A 15,112-nucleotide genomic window follows, 5' to 3' on the forward strand; every position below is an offset into this window, starting at 1 on the left:
AAAATTTTAAATTATGGAGTCTTCATTGACTTCTGCCTGTTCATTTATCTCCTACATCTCCATTTAGTATCAGTGAGTAGGCAGGCATTTAGAATTCTCACAAAAGAAACTGAAAAATGAATATGAGCTAACACAATTTATAATAATTAGAAAGCTGATGTAGTGGCACTGAAGGAAGAAAAAAAGGGTGGTTTTTTTTGTCTACTGCCACTACATCTGCTGAAAACTGCTAAGGCAGCTGTTGGAGTCCAAAGGGTTAGGGAAGGCTTCCTAGTGCCATGAATACAATAGCAGAGGTGGAAGGGACCTTGGAGGTCTACTAGTCAACACCCTGCTCAACCAGAAGATCCTATTGAATTTCAGAGAAGGCGCTGTCCAATCTCTTAATGAATTTTCCCAAAGTTGCTCATATCCATTGTGAGATGGTTCCATTTTTGGGGTATTGGTGAGGAGAAGGCCAACATGCCTGTTGATTCTGATCTCCTGTACGCCTAGAACAGTGATGGCTAATCTTTTTGCCATCATGTGCCAGAGGTGGGGGGGAGGGAGTGTTGGTGCATGTGCCCACACCCATAATTCTATGGGCCCTGCCCCCATGCATGATCCCCCCTTCTCTTCCTGCCCCTGGCACGCAATGGCACGGTAGACCCATTTTTTGCTCTCTCCAGCCTCCAGACCCTTTCTAGGAATCTGGGGAGGGCAAAAACAGCCTTTCCCAACCCCCCCCGGGAGGTCCTCTGGAGGCCAGAAATGGCTCTTTGCCAACTTCTGGGCCGTTTCCAGCCTCCGGAGGGCCTCCAGAGGGGTGGGGAAGGCCGTTTTTGCCCCCCGACTCCTAGAAAGGCTCTGGAGGCTGGGGCTAGCAAAAAACGGGCCTTCCGGTCCCACTGGATGTTGGCAAACAGGCCGTTTCCAGCCTCCAGAGGGCTTCTGGGAGGATGGGGAAGACTGTTTTCATCCTCCCCAGACTCCTAGAAAGGCTCTAGAGGCTGGAGAGAGAGAAAAATGGGCCTTCCCCACCACCTCCGAGGTCCTCCGGACGCAGGAAACAGCCTGTTTCCCTACTTCTGGTGGGCCTAGAAGGCTCAAAAATCAGGTGGCCGGCATGCGCATGCACGCCAGAGCTAATCTCATGTGCCCATCGACATGCTACACATGCCACCTGTGGAACGCATGCCATAGGTTTGCCATCACGGACCTAGAAGATGTGGATAGAATCCTTAGGAAAATTCAGACTGCCTTTTGTTGTTTGGACCCAGTTCCTGCTTGGAATATCATGACAGTGGTTCATGTGTAGGATTATTAGCACCTCCTTCAAATGGAGGAAGTGTTGCTTGCCCTGAAGGAGGCAGTGATACTTCCTCTACTGAAAAAAGTATTGAAATCACTCTCTTTAGACTTGTGTCAAAGTTGCCATTTCTAATCAAGATGGCTGAACGAGAAGTGATGGATCAATTTCCAAGTACTTCAAGCCTGACATCATGTTCTTTTTACAGAAACAATAGCAAGAACACATTATAATCTCTATTTCTTGCACATTTTCTTCAGTTTTTGTATCAGATACTTAGTTGAATATATTGATTGTAATAGAAAAATGATTTAATTAGATAAATAAATATTAGGATCAAGAAGAAAAATGATTACAAATATCTATAATTACTTATTAGGATACAAATTGGAAGAAGAAAAGTAAAGGAAACGATGATAAGTTGGGCTAGGAATTTCGCACATAACATAGAATTGGATAAATGGGAAAAATTGTGGGAGAAAAATTACAAATTGACCATGGCAGTATCATACAAATAAAACAGCTATAAAGTGTTTTATAGGTGGCATTTAGCACCAGCGAGACTGGCAAAAATGTACCCCAATTTATCACCCAATGTTGGAGATGTGGTCACAAACTAGGGACATACTACCACATGTGGTGGATGTGCCCTAAGGTGAGGAAATTTTGGTATAAAATTAAAGGGTGGTTGGAAGACATTACACTCCAAAAGATAGATTTTAAACCAGAGATGTTCCTCCTAGAAATGATTGATAGAAAAATGGAAAAAAGTCTCTATTATATTATATTACATATTCTAATGGCGGCCAGAATTACTCTAGCCCGAATGTGGAAGTCGACCAATACACCATCAGAAGAAACAATAATAAAGAAAATCCTCGAATGCACCGAAATGGATAAATTAACGATGGAGATCAAAGAAAGAGAATATTCGGATTATTATAAAGTGTGGAATAGGTTTTATACATGGTTGGAAAACAGAAACCAAATTAAGAAATAAGAATATAAAGTGAAATTAGATATTAACATACTGGATATAAATGTAAATAATGATTCGGCTAACAAAACAGTTAATTATGAATATTTAAAAATAAAGAGAAGGAGCGGGAGGATAAAACCTAAGAGTAAAGACATAAATCGATACAGAAAGTTGTAAAATTGTACATATCTGTTGTTAGTATTGTATTTTAATGTCTGGTGTATGTGTGTTTTTGTTTTTTGTTTTTGTCTCTTGATTTCTTTTGCTATTGTGTGTTTGATTTTAAAATGTAAAATACTCAATAAAAATTATTTTATAAAAGAAAAAAGAAAAATGATTTATTAAACTTGTGTTATATGGCAAGTAGCACAATTTGGAATGGAGATCTGCCAGATAAAATTATTTTGTACAGAAGAGAAGGAGGATAGTATTGTGGTAGCCCAGAAATCCTACAATAATACCTTAGTTTTTTTGTACAATTTTCATATTCAGTACAAAATGTTTGATCAAATACCGTAGTAAAAGATTTTTGAATTGTAGTAAAATATGTTTTGAGGGCAAGATTATAAGTGTATCTATTCAAACCTAAGTTTGTTTGTTTATTATTTATTTATTTATTTATTTATTTATTTATTTATTTGATTTCTAGTTCTAGGACATTCAGACTGATTAAACACACCGTAAGTGCTTTTAAGATTGAACTACAAATGACAGAATAGTCTATATAAAAATCTAGATAGAAGATAGGAAATCAAGATATATTAATTAAAAGTAATTAATTTGAATTGATGAAAATAAAATATTCACAAATATCATTTCAAATTCTTCTCTAGCTAATCAGCACAGGCTGGAATCTTTGGAATCAACAAAATATTTTAAAATATTTTGTGAGCTCTATCTAATTTCATACATTCTCTGAATCCAAACGTTTCAGATACCTTCATCACCAATACAACATCCTGGCAATTTTTGCCCAGCATTTTTTTGTATATTTCACCATTTCCTCATTTGTACCTTAGAAATGCAACCACCATTCCTCATCACTAGCCAGAAATGACATTTAGTGTAGATTTAAAAATGACTTTGATGGGTAGGGACCAGGACGGGGTGAAATCATCCTGGATCGGACCGGATCACCCAATCCGGTAGCAATTTTTCCCTGTGGTTCGGTGATCCGGTAGCGATGGCCACCCGGGTGTCATTACTTCCTGGATTTAACCAGGAAGTAATGTTTTTTTACCTTCTGCACATGCGCGGTGTGTGCACTTCCGAACCGGTAAGGAAGGTAAGTAGATTTCACCCCTGGACCAAGATGCAATCAAAATAGATCTGTATCTCTCTGATTTAGGTCTACTTTCTGCCTATATTATAATCAACGGCATTTTTCCAGCAGGACTGAACTGGATTCAAAATTGTCAAAGCATATCAAATTTCATACTCCAAAGAACAGTTTGTATATAAATCAAAAATACAACAAATGAGTTACTTGGCCATTATTATGTAATGGCAGAGGAGCTATCAGGCCATGCTTTCAGTCAAGAATATCCAATTAAAATAATAAAGGTGGTTTTGATGAACTATCTATGATTTTCAATATCTCCATTTAAAAAAAAAAAAATCAACAGTATTGACAGTGCTTTCCTGAAAGTGCATTAAGGTTATTTTAGAGTAAAGAGTCTTCTATGCATGTTTATTTGGATGCATGTCCTACTGATTTCAACCATCAGTTCTCCAATAAACCTGCAAAGAATTGTAGCCTTAAAAAGGCTATTATCACAGATGAAATTAAAGAGTTTGGTTGAGTGGGCATATCTTTAAATATCTGAAAATTGTCACACTGGAAAGGGTTTGGATTTAACAGGTAGTCCTCCACTTATGACCATAATGGAACCTGCCCATTATGGTAATAAATCACAATCAATCATAATAGAGCTGGAAGGGACATTGGAGGTCTTCTAGTTCAATTCCCTGCTCAAAGCAGGAGACCCTATACTATTTCAGACAGGTGGCTGTCCAGTCTCTCCTTAAAAACCTCTAGGGATGAAGCAGCTACAACTTCTGATGGCAAGCTGTTCCACTGGTTAATTGTCCTCACTATTAGGAAGGTCTTTTTGATGATTGCAAAGTGGCAGTTGTTAAGTAAATCACTATGGGCATATAGTGAATCCGTGGCTGTAAAGTGAATGCCATGACTATTAAGTGGACTCATTGATCAGTAGGGGGAATTTTTGCTAAAAAAAACCAGCTGTAAATGCCAGTTTTGGGCAAAATATCGTAAATCACTGTTATGTGACTGCAAGAGGCTACAAATTGCTGTAAATGCAGACTATTTTCCAAGCACTTGAAATGGGGTCACATGACTGCAGATGATGAAGATGGCTAAGCAACAGGTTGTAAGTCAGGAATATTCTTATTTGCTCCAGATGGTAAGACTACAACTATTGGGATGAAACATCAGGGATATAAACACAACTAGACTTCGTTGACAGTAAGAGCTGTCAATCAGTGCTGTAAATTACCCTAGCCTAGGGAGTAGGTTCTTTCCCTGGAAGTTTTCAAGCAGAGGCTGGAATATCCTTTAGTGGAGTAGGTATAGTGACTCCTGCAGTGTGCAGGGGATTTGACTTGATCGCCTCTTAGGAGTCTTTCCACACTATGATTCAATGGAATGTTCTTAGAGTGGAACATTTTTCCGATCCAATGCAATCGTCCAAAACTGTGAATGGAAGTTTCTTGTATATAGCATCATTGCAATTATTATTCTGAAGATGTATCTCCCAAGGGCACTGACATTTTTACTAGTGAAGAAAAAAGGAAGTAATGTCTCTCTAAATCAGTTCTGTAGAGGTTTTGTTCATGTCCTGGCAGCTTGACTGGGCCCTAACAGGTAGTGCTATGGAGTGGGCTCATTCATTTCTCAGAATGTAAGATTAAAAAGGAGGAAGTATTGTACTTCATGCTCAGAAATAGAGAGTAAATCAATGGGTTTTTTAATTGGAAGCAGGCCTCCATCCGGCCACTGAACTTTACAAAAAAACAGAGCAGGAAGAAGGAGCCAAAGGTTTAATAAAAATAAAAGTTCCATATTAAGAATATTAAGTGACTTTTTTAGATTTAGTATAGGTTTGATATATGTAAATATTTTTTACTCATTTGAGATCATGTGGCACAAACACCTACATCACCCCTTTAAATGTATGAAACAATGATTTTAAATAGAATATACTAAGTACAACGATTTCATGAGCAAACTAAACTATGCAACATGTGCTAGGTTACTAAAGTAGCAACATGATGTTTGGTCAGTAAACAGTGCTTAAAAACAGAATTTTAATTTTTATTTATTTATTAGTCCAATTTATATGCCACCCTTCTCCATAGACTCAGGGCGGCTTACAATGCATTATAGCAATAGCCTGCATACTTTTTTGTATATACCTGCTTATTAGGGCTTTCGGCCCTCCCTAAGCAGTGTTGTTCTATACAAAGTTGGCTTATTGCCCCCACAATCTGGGTCCTCAATTTACCTACCTCGAAAGCATGGAAGGCTGAGTCAACCTTGAGCCTGGTTTTCAATGTTTACTTGAAAAAAAAGACAGTAAGTAAGATAAACCCAAAATCTGGGGGGGGGGGTGTCTTTCATGTGTTTGGCTTTGTCCCATGAAGACAATATTGAGAAATAGTAGTGTAAGCAGCTGCCATTCTTTATAATATGAACTTCATATGCACTTTATACTTTTTCTGTGTCTTAATGACTAGGCAAGCTGGCAATCACTGTACAGCCAATCTGCTTCTGTATTTGTATTAGGAGTAGAGAAGTAGGCAACATAGAAATTCAAGCATAAGTTCAATATGAGCAGAACTATGAACATGAGCTACGGTAAAGACTTTTGACCAGGTAAAAACAGCATTCTTGTAACGTCATATAATTTACTAGATTTTAAGCAATCTAATGTCTTCTTCAGAATTTTTCGGGGGAAATGCTTTCAAATCAAGACTGCTAAACTAGTTCCTGTAGTTTTCTTGGCAAGATTTCAGAAATAATTGTACCTTGCCTGCTTCCTAGGGCTAAGAGAGAGGGGGACAGACCAAGACTAAGGCAGGACTGTAACTGATGGTCTCCCAGTTTCTAGCCTAATCCTTAATGACTGTACCAAACTGACTACAATCTTCATTATATTCTGTAGAAGAATAACATGGATGATTGAATCAAATATTGCTGAGAACTCCAGAAAAAGTAACAGGGTGAAACAGCCTTGTCCCCCACGTTTGAGCACCAGGGACCAGAGGCTTTTCCACGGACCAGAGGGGATATGATTTTGCGTGCTGCCAGCATCACACAAATGGGGCTTCACTTGTTTGCACGGCCTGGTTGCTGGTATGCCGTGGACCAGTGCTGGTCCATGGACCGGGGGTTGGGGGCCTCTGTTCTAGAACAAGTTGTACACTGAAACTGCGGGAAAGTATAGATAAACAATATTATCCAAAAAAAACCCCAAAACCCTGAAGTTGATTCAACTGCACCAGTGTCTTATCAATATAATTTGCTCTAATTTTTTTCATTTATTCATTCATTCATTCATTACATTTGATTGATTCATTAACTGATTGATATAGCCACTGCCATCTTTTTAAATATAGACTGAACAACATAATCTCTTAATGAAGTGCCTGTACCATTTTTGACAAATTTTTGGCAATAAACATTTAGCACCAGGATGAAAATAAAATTTGCACATAATTAACTTTATTTATTTCAATAATGAACAGAATACATGAAACCAACAATTTTAGCTATGAAGCATTTTAGGTAAATTATTGTAAACTTCCAAGCAATTGCAAACTCACTTCTATTAAAAACATTACTTTTCTACCAGAATTCAATTATAGTATAGTTTTCTAGCTAAATTTAGCAACTCAATCTCATTATCATTTTTGCTAAAATAATGTCAAATATCTTTTCGCATATTAAATTCGGCAATGAAAAGCTGATACTAAAAATGAGAAACCATGAAAAGTTCACACTGAATTCAGAATTTTATTTCTTGCTTCCTGTATTTTTAAAGAAGCTGATGGTGAATGCATTTTAATCCCCAAGTACTGATCTATTATGCAAAATTACTTATCGAACACAATGAAACTTAACAGTATTTTAAGATTACATGAATAGAATTGTTAATGTTAATTATTAATTTAAAAACAAAATTGAAGCCCAGTCAAAGGTTGCATCTCATCCTGTTTATTGCTTCATTTGTTATTTAATTAGAACTGATATGAAATCATTCCATCATTCAGAATGCATTTTTTTTAGTGCTACAGATGAACTGGTACTTTAGATAGACTAAACAAGTGGGTGACGATTCATCTATACACATCTTGACCCTGTCAGCTGCATCTAGGCCACATCTGCAGTTACTGAGTGTAGTCACTTAAAACACATTTGTTTTTTTTTTTAAAAAAAAGATAAAATAAACGCAGTTAATTTTCAGTTCAGAAAGGAAATACTTGAAATATAGAACTATTTCATTAACTAGAAATATATAAATAACTATCCCTTTTACCAATAAAACAATTTTTAGTAAACTATAAGTACCTCATGTAAACACTTAGCATGTTTACTTATGTTACTTAATATGTTAATTTATTTATTTATTTGTTATTAAATGTATATGCCACCTAAAAACCAGTTATTCTGGACAGTTTAATAGGGCATAAAAAGTATAAATGGGTGATGCAGTTTGAAACTGTTATAAGAACACTAGCAATAGATTTAGACTTATATACCGCTTCACAGTGCTGTATAGCCCTCTCTAAGCAGTTTATAGAGTTGGTATATTGCCCCAAACAATCTGGATCCTCATTTTACCAACCTCGGAGGGATAGAAGGCTGAGTCAACCTTGAGCCTGGTCAGATTCAAACAGCTAAATTGCAGGCAGCCGGCAGGCAGCAGAAGTAGCCTGCAGTACTGCATTCTAACCACTGCTCCGCCACAGCTCTTTTGTACAAAATATATAAAATCCACATATTGCACAAAAGGAAGAGCAATAACATCTCTGAAGTGAATGGAAATATTATTTCTTTTTCTAGCACCCTTCCTATATAATGGTTCCTTTCCAAGGCCATAGAACAGTTCATTAGTTCCTAGTATTTCCCAGCTGTAAGTAATCTTTTCACCAGTCAAAGCATTAATACCTATATAGTAGTATCTAATAATATCTAATAATATCTAATATCTAATAAATAATAATAATAATAATAATAATAATAATAATAATAATAATAATAATAATAATGTCACCCAGAATCATCATTGCCACCCAAAGATAGAGAAGCTTTATGAGGAAGGAAGGAAGGAAGGAAGGAAGGAAGGAAGGAAGGAAGGAAGGAAGGAAGGAAGGAAGGAAGGAAGGAAGGAAGGAAGGCATATTCAAAGGGAAAAAGTTTATTTGTAATGTTCACCTAGCACTAGCTGCCAACTCGTTAAAGCAGCTATGTCTTTTCCCAAGGTGGCATGGCCACACCATGATCCTGAGAAAAGATGTATGGCAAATATTTTTGCCATCAAAACCAAAGTATTACATACCCTTAATTCCACTCATTCTGGATACCACATTTTTAGGATATGAATTAACCAAAATTAGAAGTAATATTTATGTATCATATATCAAACCTACCATAACAATTGTGTTGTGAGGAGTTTTGTGTTTAAAGTTAGTAATTTTTGTGTCAAATAGAACTATTGCCTGCTTTTATTTTTATTTAAATAGATAAAAAATTGGAAATAATTACATAATTCCTGAATACAGCAACAAATTATATTGTAACATTGGAAAGGAACACTTAAATCTACCTATCTGTATCCTTATGGAGATGTACAATATACATCCTCTGTATCCAACTTGCCATCATCCAATGTATATTAGGTGATTAGGACTCAGTAAACATGTTTTACTATGTGCCTACATCTCCCTCCAAAAGGTATTCATTGTTCTACATATGCTTTCAAATGTTCAGTTTTAATCTAAAGTAACTAGATTAAATAATGTCATAAGACAAACAGACATCAAAATGAAAAGTGATTTAGGCAGCTCAAGTGATTGAGTCAAGTTAGATTTTACCCAAAACCTGCAACTGCAACTTAAAAGTAATAAGAATCTTGGGACAAACTGCTTCATTACTTTAAACATTCAGAATAACACAAACAGAACCCACTTATTCTACTGTTTTGAAATGCATTTTAAATTTATTTTTTGAAACCTGGATGCTTCCTGATGCTTCAGAAATACATAGGCAAAAAGCATACACTATAAATATTGTAAGCACTAAACTCCAGAAGAGGTTAGTGATTTTCTTCCCCAACAAATGACTCAATCCCATCAAGATTTTGAATTTAACCTTTTGCAGACTGTGAATTATATAACCAACTTGGCATGAGTCATCAAAGGCTCTTGAAATAAAGTACCATGCACAACCATGTACATTTCTCATTCTATTAGCTATCACATATTAAAGAATATACTTGAATGTTTTTATTTTCTAAGGCTACATACAGATTTATCTAGCCTCATTAAATTCAGTGGGGCTTATCTGGGGCAAAGATGGATAGAACTGCACTATAGAAACAGTTTTACATGCTTCTCAAATCCAGCAATCATGCATTAATGGAAGAAGAGAACCCAGACCAGTATAATCACAACTGCCTTAGTTAACCCCAAACATCTTCCAACATCTAATGTTAGGAGTTCTGCTTCCTTAGAGAGAAAATGTCAAAGCACCAATAATCTGTCAGTTTTCCCAATGATGCAAAACCTCTTGGCCTAATAACTTAATAGCCTATGATGAGACCCATGTGGGACTGCATGTAATCTTAACACGTCAAACACCAGATCAAGATCTTTTTTTTTTATGTTTAATTTTTAGACAAAGCCATGGATGCATACTAGATTTTAGAATCCTTGATAGCCCAAGTCCAGGTTTAGCAATAATGAAAAATAATACATCAGATCAGCCTTCCTGAAATATATTGGGACAACTCTCTGAGATCCCAGTTCATGAAAAACAAGCCTGCCTTCCTTCCTCCCTTCCTTCCTTCCTTCCTTCCCCTCTCCCTCCCCCCCCCCTTTGAGGCTGAACAGGCAGAGTTATCCCACTCAAAGGATTCCCACTCATAGCAGAAGAAATTTCCCCTGGAGGAAAACGAGAAAACCACCTTCCATGACCCTTCCACTACCCAGTTTCACAGGCAAAATACCCAGCAGTCTCTTCATGCAGCCACAGAGCATTTGCATGGTTATTTTCGGCTCCTCATTCCTCTAGTATTTATGCACCTTATTGCCATTCCCCTGTCAGCCTGACTGCCAGCAAAAGAGCTCTTGACAGTCCTCAAGTCAGAGGTCACCGAGAGTTGAGCATGGCATCCATGGCCATCACGTTTCGGTGGAAAGGAGTAAACAGGAGGAAGAAAAGGAAGACAGAAAGAAAGGAAAAGTGCCCAAAGCCAGCTCTCTGCTTTCAGCTATCCTCGCACAACGCGCCCCGCACAAGTATACTGCAGCCTCATTTACACATGCGGTAGGATGAAGCAGGGTGGGGAGGGAGGTGGCAAGCAATCAAAGGAAAGGAACGGAAGGGGATAAAGTAGTAATGTGTATGTATGAGCACTACTGATTTCCCCTCAGAGAAACGACTTGAGAGAGATCAGGAAATTAATTGTTTCCAGCATTTCTGCAGGTCCTGGAGGCAGGTGCACCCCGCCAGTTCAAGAGCTGCTGCCCTACTCACTGCACCTTACAATTTCACCCTGGATTGAATTCGCTCCCTCCTTCTCCCCCCCCCCCATTTTTGTTTTATTTTATTGTTTTGCTTAAGAAAAGGAGAGCCCACACGGGTGCAGCCTTTGGTCAGCATTACATTCCAGAGCATCCCCCTCCAAGCTGCAAAGCAGCAAGCAATCTTTCAGTAACAGAGAGCCTGACTGAAGCACAGCACACTGCTCTTGCCACATTGCAGTAGCGTATATCACTTGGAAACAACACGAGCAACACATTGCACCTTGAAATCTGCCTGCAGTTTCTTCCCTTTTGGCTAGGGAAGTGTACCTTTCCAATGAAAACAGACCCCTCCCCCCTCCCAAGCTGGAATTAACAGCTTCGGAGACCAGGAGCACCCTTCCACTTCCCCCCTTCCCCACCGAACTGCATCTCCAGCAGTACCTGAATTTATCAGAAGAATACCATCTGTCCATCTCTCCAGTCACTCCAAAGACTGCAACAGCCTGTAAATTCCAGTTGTCCATTCTTTGAGGTCACGGATAAACGCTAAAGAGCAGCAGTGACTCCCATCAATCATATAGAATGTATGATAGGAGACCTACTGATGTAAGCTAGTCACCAGAGAAAATACCCACTGATGACGCATATCCAGGCATAAAAATAGTTACAGGGCCCTCAAAGGGATTATTCAACAGCCTACATTTAGATATTCTTACAAGAGACCTAAAGTCAATTTGTTGCTTGTAGGTGGCAATGAAATGCTGGAGTTTGAGCTTTTGTAGCAAACAGAACTAACATTAAATAGCTGGTTTAAAAAGTTACAGTATTAAAAGTATTGGTAAATGTCTGGATACCACATTGCCTACATTCAGAAGAATGAGACATGCTGGGTAGAAAATGCAACATGTAAGGTTTACTTTTACCTTGTTTATTTTTCATTTACTAGTTTTTTTAAAAAATTTCATTTCCACATGCATGTTAATCTGTTTACTATATACATTTTTTGCACTTTCTTCTCCTCTTCCTCAGCCCCCCTCTCCCCATAAAAACCTTCACTGGCTGTATATGAATAAAAGCAACTTAAAAGCAACTGACTTCACCTTTTTACAAAGCAATAACCTTTTAACAAAACGAAGAAAAGAAATTGAGTATTTATTCTCTTTATTTTAACAGATTGCCTGAGCAAAAAATCTGGAACAATATTTTGTAAATCATGTATTATATATTATTAGGAGGAGAGATATATGTTGAAACACTTCTTGAGGATTCCTTACTTTTTAGTCTTCTGTGCCTCAAACTGACCTGGACCACAGATTCTAGCCGAAGGGGCAATTTTTTTCCCATTACATTTGCTGCTTTCAATGATAAGTACGCTTACTATCTATATTTGCAACCATTTACATATCCTTGATAAAGTGAGGGATGCAACTCAGAGATACCTCTAAGGAGCCAAAATTTCTTACCCACGAAGCAGGCAGCCCATGTGATGTGATGATTAAAATTTTGGACTAGAAACATCAAATGTCACTAAACTTGACTCTTTCTAAACCCTACATACCTCACAAGGGTTGTTGTGGAGAAACATAGGAGGGGAAAAACAATGTATGTACTCTGAAATCATCTATTCCCCAAATAAACATATCCCAAGAAAAAACGGTATATAGATATAGATAGCATACAAAAAGCAATGTTGGCAAAACTCCAGCCGCTCATCATCTTAAATTTCTCCAATGCTTTGTCACTCATTCTGGAGAAGACAACCCACTTCACCATCGTTTATTTTCCATTTTAAAGCAAAACTGGTCCTTTTAGATATCAGGAGGAAGAGCAACCTGATCATAGAGACTTATGTGTGCATTTGTGCACACTGTACTCTGAACACGAATTTCTAGCTACAAAGGACTGGAGAAGGTTTTTGTGTTCAGATTCCACATCTACTGTATATAGTCCTCAGTCAAGTTCTTTTTTGCAAGTCATTGATATGACTTTCATAAGATGGAAGGAGAAGGAAATTACTGGCTCATTCCCCCATCACCCAAAAGCCATTTAGTGATGTCCTTCAATTTCAAAACTCTTATATTCTGGTTATTCCAGCCCAAGAAAAATTCCTTAAAGGAAATGGGACAATATTTTACATTGAGAGTCATAAACACTGCTAAGAAAATGTACTATGGAGAATTAAAATGTTGGAACATTTCTTGCTTTTTTTTTGTTTCAGGATAAAATACACGAAAGGACTAGTCTGAGCTTGGCAAAACAAATAGACGAACATAATGGGTGACATTACACGCTTTTGTTTCCCCTAAGAACTAGCAAGCATTTTGTTGAATTGCTTTAATAAATAAATCTAACCAGTTGGATGAGATTTGAAAAGAAATGTTACAGCAGCATTTTTCTCTATGGATTTTAAATCTTTTTCAAGTATTGATTTAGTTTTCACAATTTTAAACTGCCTTTGTAGCATATCTTAAATTATTTTTATATCTAACTCTTATTGTACTTTAGTCAATCCTAGGCAGCTAAACTTGTTATTTAATTTTTATTTCTCAATCTGAAATCATGCAAAATTCCAAAGGGTCATTCCTATTCTCCGAGCTTGATAGGGGTTTTTTCCAGACATTGTCAAACTAATAACATTATCAGTGCCATTATCAGTGCCAGAAAGGAATGGGGTTTGCTCTCATGTTATATACATTTTATGTACATTTTATACATATTGATTATAAATGGTATTATCTACATATCATTCAAAGGAGACAATTAAAAAGCTCAAAAGGAAATAAAAAACTCAAAATACATAATCAGTAATCAACATCCAGACGAACAGATGAAGAGAGATAACACTAGGCCAACAATCAAGAAGTAAACATACCCTAATCAATGAACTACCAACACAGCCAAACAAGCTAACAGTAAACAACAGCCTAATCAAGGAACGACTAAGACCATTTCCACTGACACTGACAGAGCAAGCCACTAGTATATAAAATGAGAGCAAACCCATTTTCTTGTAGCACTGATGATGTTACCTAGTTTGGTAGTGAAACATCTGCAAGAAAAGAACCAAACTCAGAGAGCACTAATAACTCTACAGTTCAACCCAGAGGTATAAATATCCCCTTCCCTCAGTACCAAGAATAACTTTGCAATAAACTTTATATTAATACAAAAGCATGACAACTTTATAAAAATAAAGTTTTGTAGGAGTTGTAGTTCAAATACAGATTTTGTTGGGAAGTAGGCTTAAAGCTATATGAAAATTATTTTATACAATACAATGAAGACTATCTCATTGTCTCTGGATTTATCTCCACCAGATAATAAGCAATGATGAAAAAAATAGAATAGAATAGAATAGAATAGAATAGAATAGAATAGAATAGAATAGAATAGAATAGAATAGAATAGAATAGAATAGAATAGAATTCTTTATTGGCCAAGTGTGATTGGACACACAAGGAATTTGTCTTGGTGCATATGCTCTCGATGTACATAAAAGAAAAGATACATTCGTCAAGAATCATAAGGTACAACTGATAGTCATAGGGAAACAGTCAATATAAATCTTAAGTATACCAGCAACAAGGTTACAGTCATGTTACAAAAGTTACAGTAAAAAGATGCATTTGTTGCCCTATGATACACACTTCTACCTGTCTCTTCCCAATGAAGATAACATTGTTATAAATAAAAGTGCAAATTATTTTTAGCACACAGATTTTGCTAAGCACTCACGTTTCTCTCCAGTGTGTAAATGCTGGCAGTTCTGCTTGCCCTAGCTTAACAGCCCTCTAAAGAAATATTCATTGGTGACATCAAGCTGATTTATCCCAAACAGGACTCAGGGAGAAGTGTGGTATTTATTCTCTCTTCCTGTCTCCAAATTAGCATTCTGTGTTTGCTGTCCAATGCAATTTTCACCAGTATCCAGGAAAACAGCAACTTATTTTCTATAAAAAAAAAAAAAATTATAGGAGATTAAAACAATAAAATTTAACAGAAATGGAGATAGGGCAATCCAGCAAAACAGAGTTAAGAATGATAGAAATATATAATATCGGACTGGATGTTCA

General features: G+C 36.9%; 1 protein-coding gene across 10 annotated transcripts in view; it reads right to left on the reverse strand.

The window, feature by feature from the left end:
- Positions 1-15,112, reverse strand: part of HIVEP2 (HIVEP zinc finger 2) — a 145,085-nt gene that overhangs the window by 66,705 nt on the left and 63,268 nt on the right. For 7 of the 10 annotated variants that reach the window (XM_034418935.3, XM_034418934.3, XM_087882836.1 and 4 more), the window contains one exon: positions 14,775-14,989. The exons of the other annotated variants lie outside the window; for them this stretch is intronic. The gene's annotated coding sequence lies outside the window, so the exon portion shown is untranslated. The remainder of the gene's footprint in view (positions 1-14,774; positions 14,990-15,112) is intronic. 10 annotated transcript variants of the gene reach the window in all.

Source organism: Pantherophis guttatus, chromosome 1 (genome assembly GCF_059756535.1).
Source record: "Pantherophis guttatus breed Tessera chromosome 1, ASM5975653v1, whole genome shotgun sequence".
NCBI lineage: Eukaryota > Metazoa > Chordata > Lepidosauria > Squamata > Colubridae > Pantherophis > Pantherophis guttatus.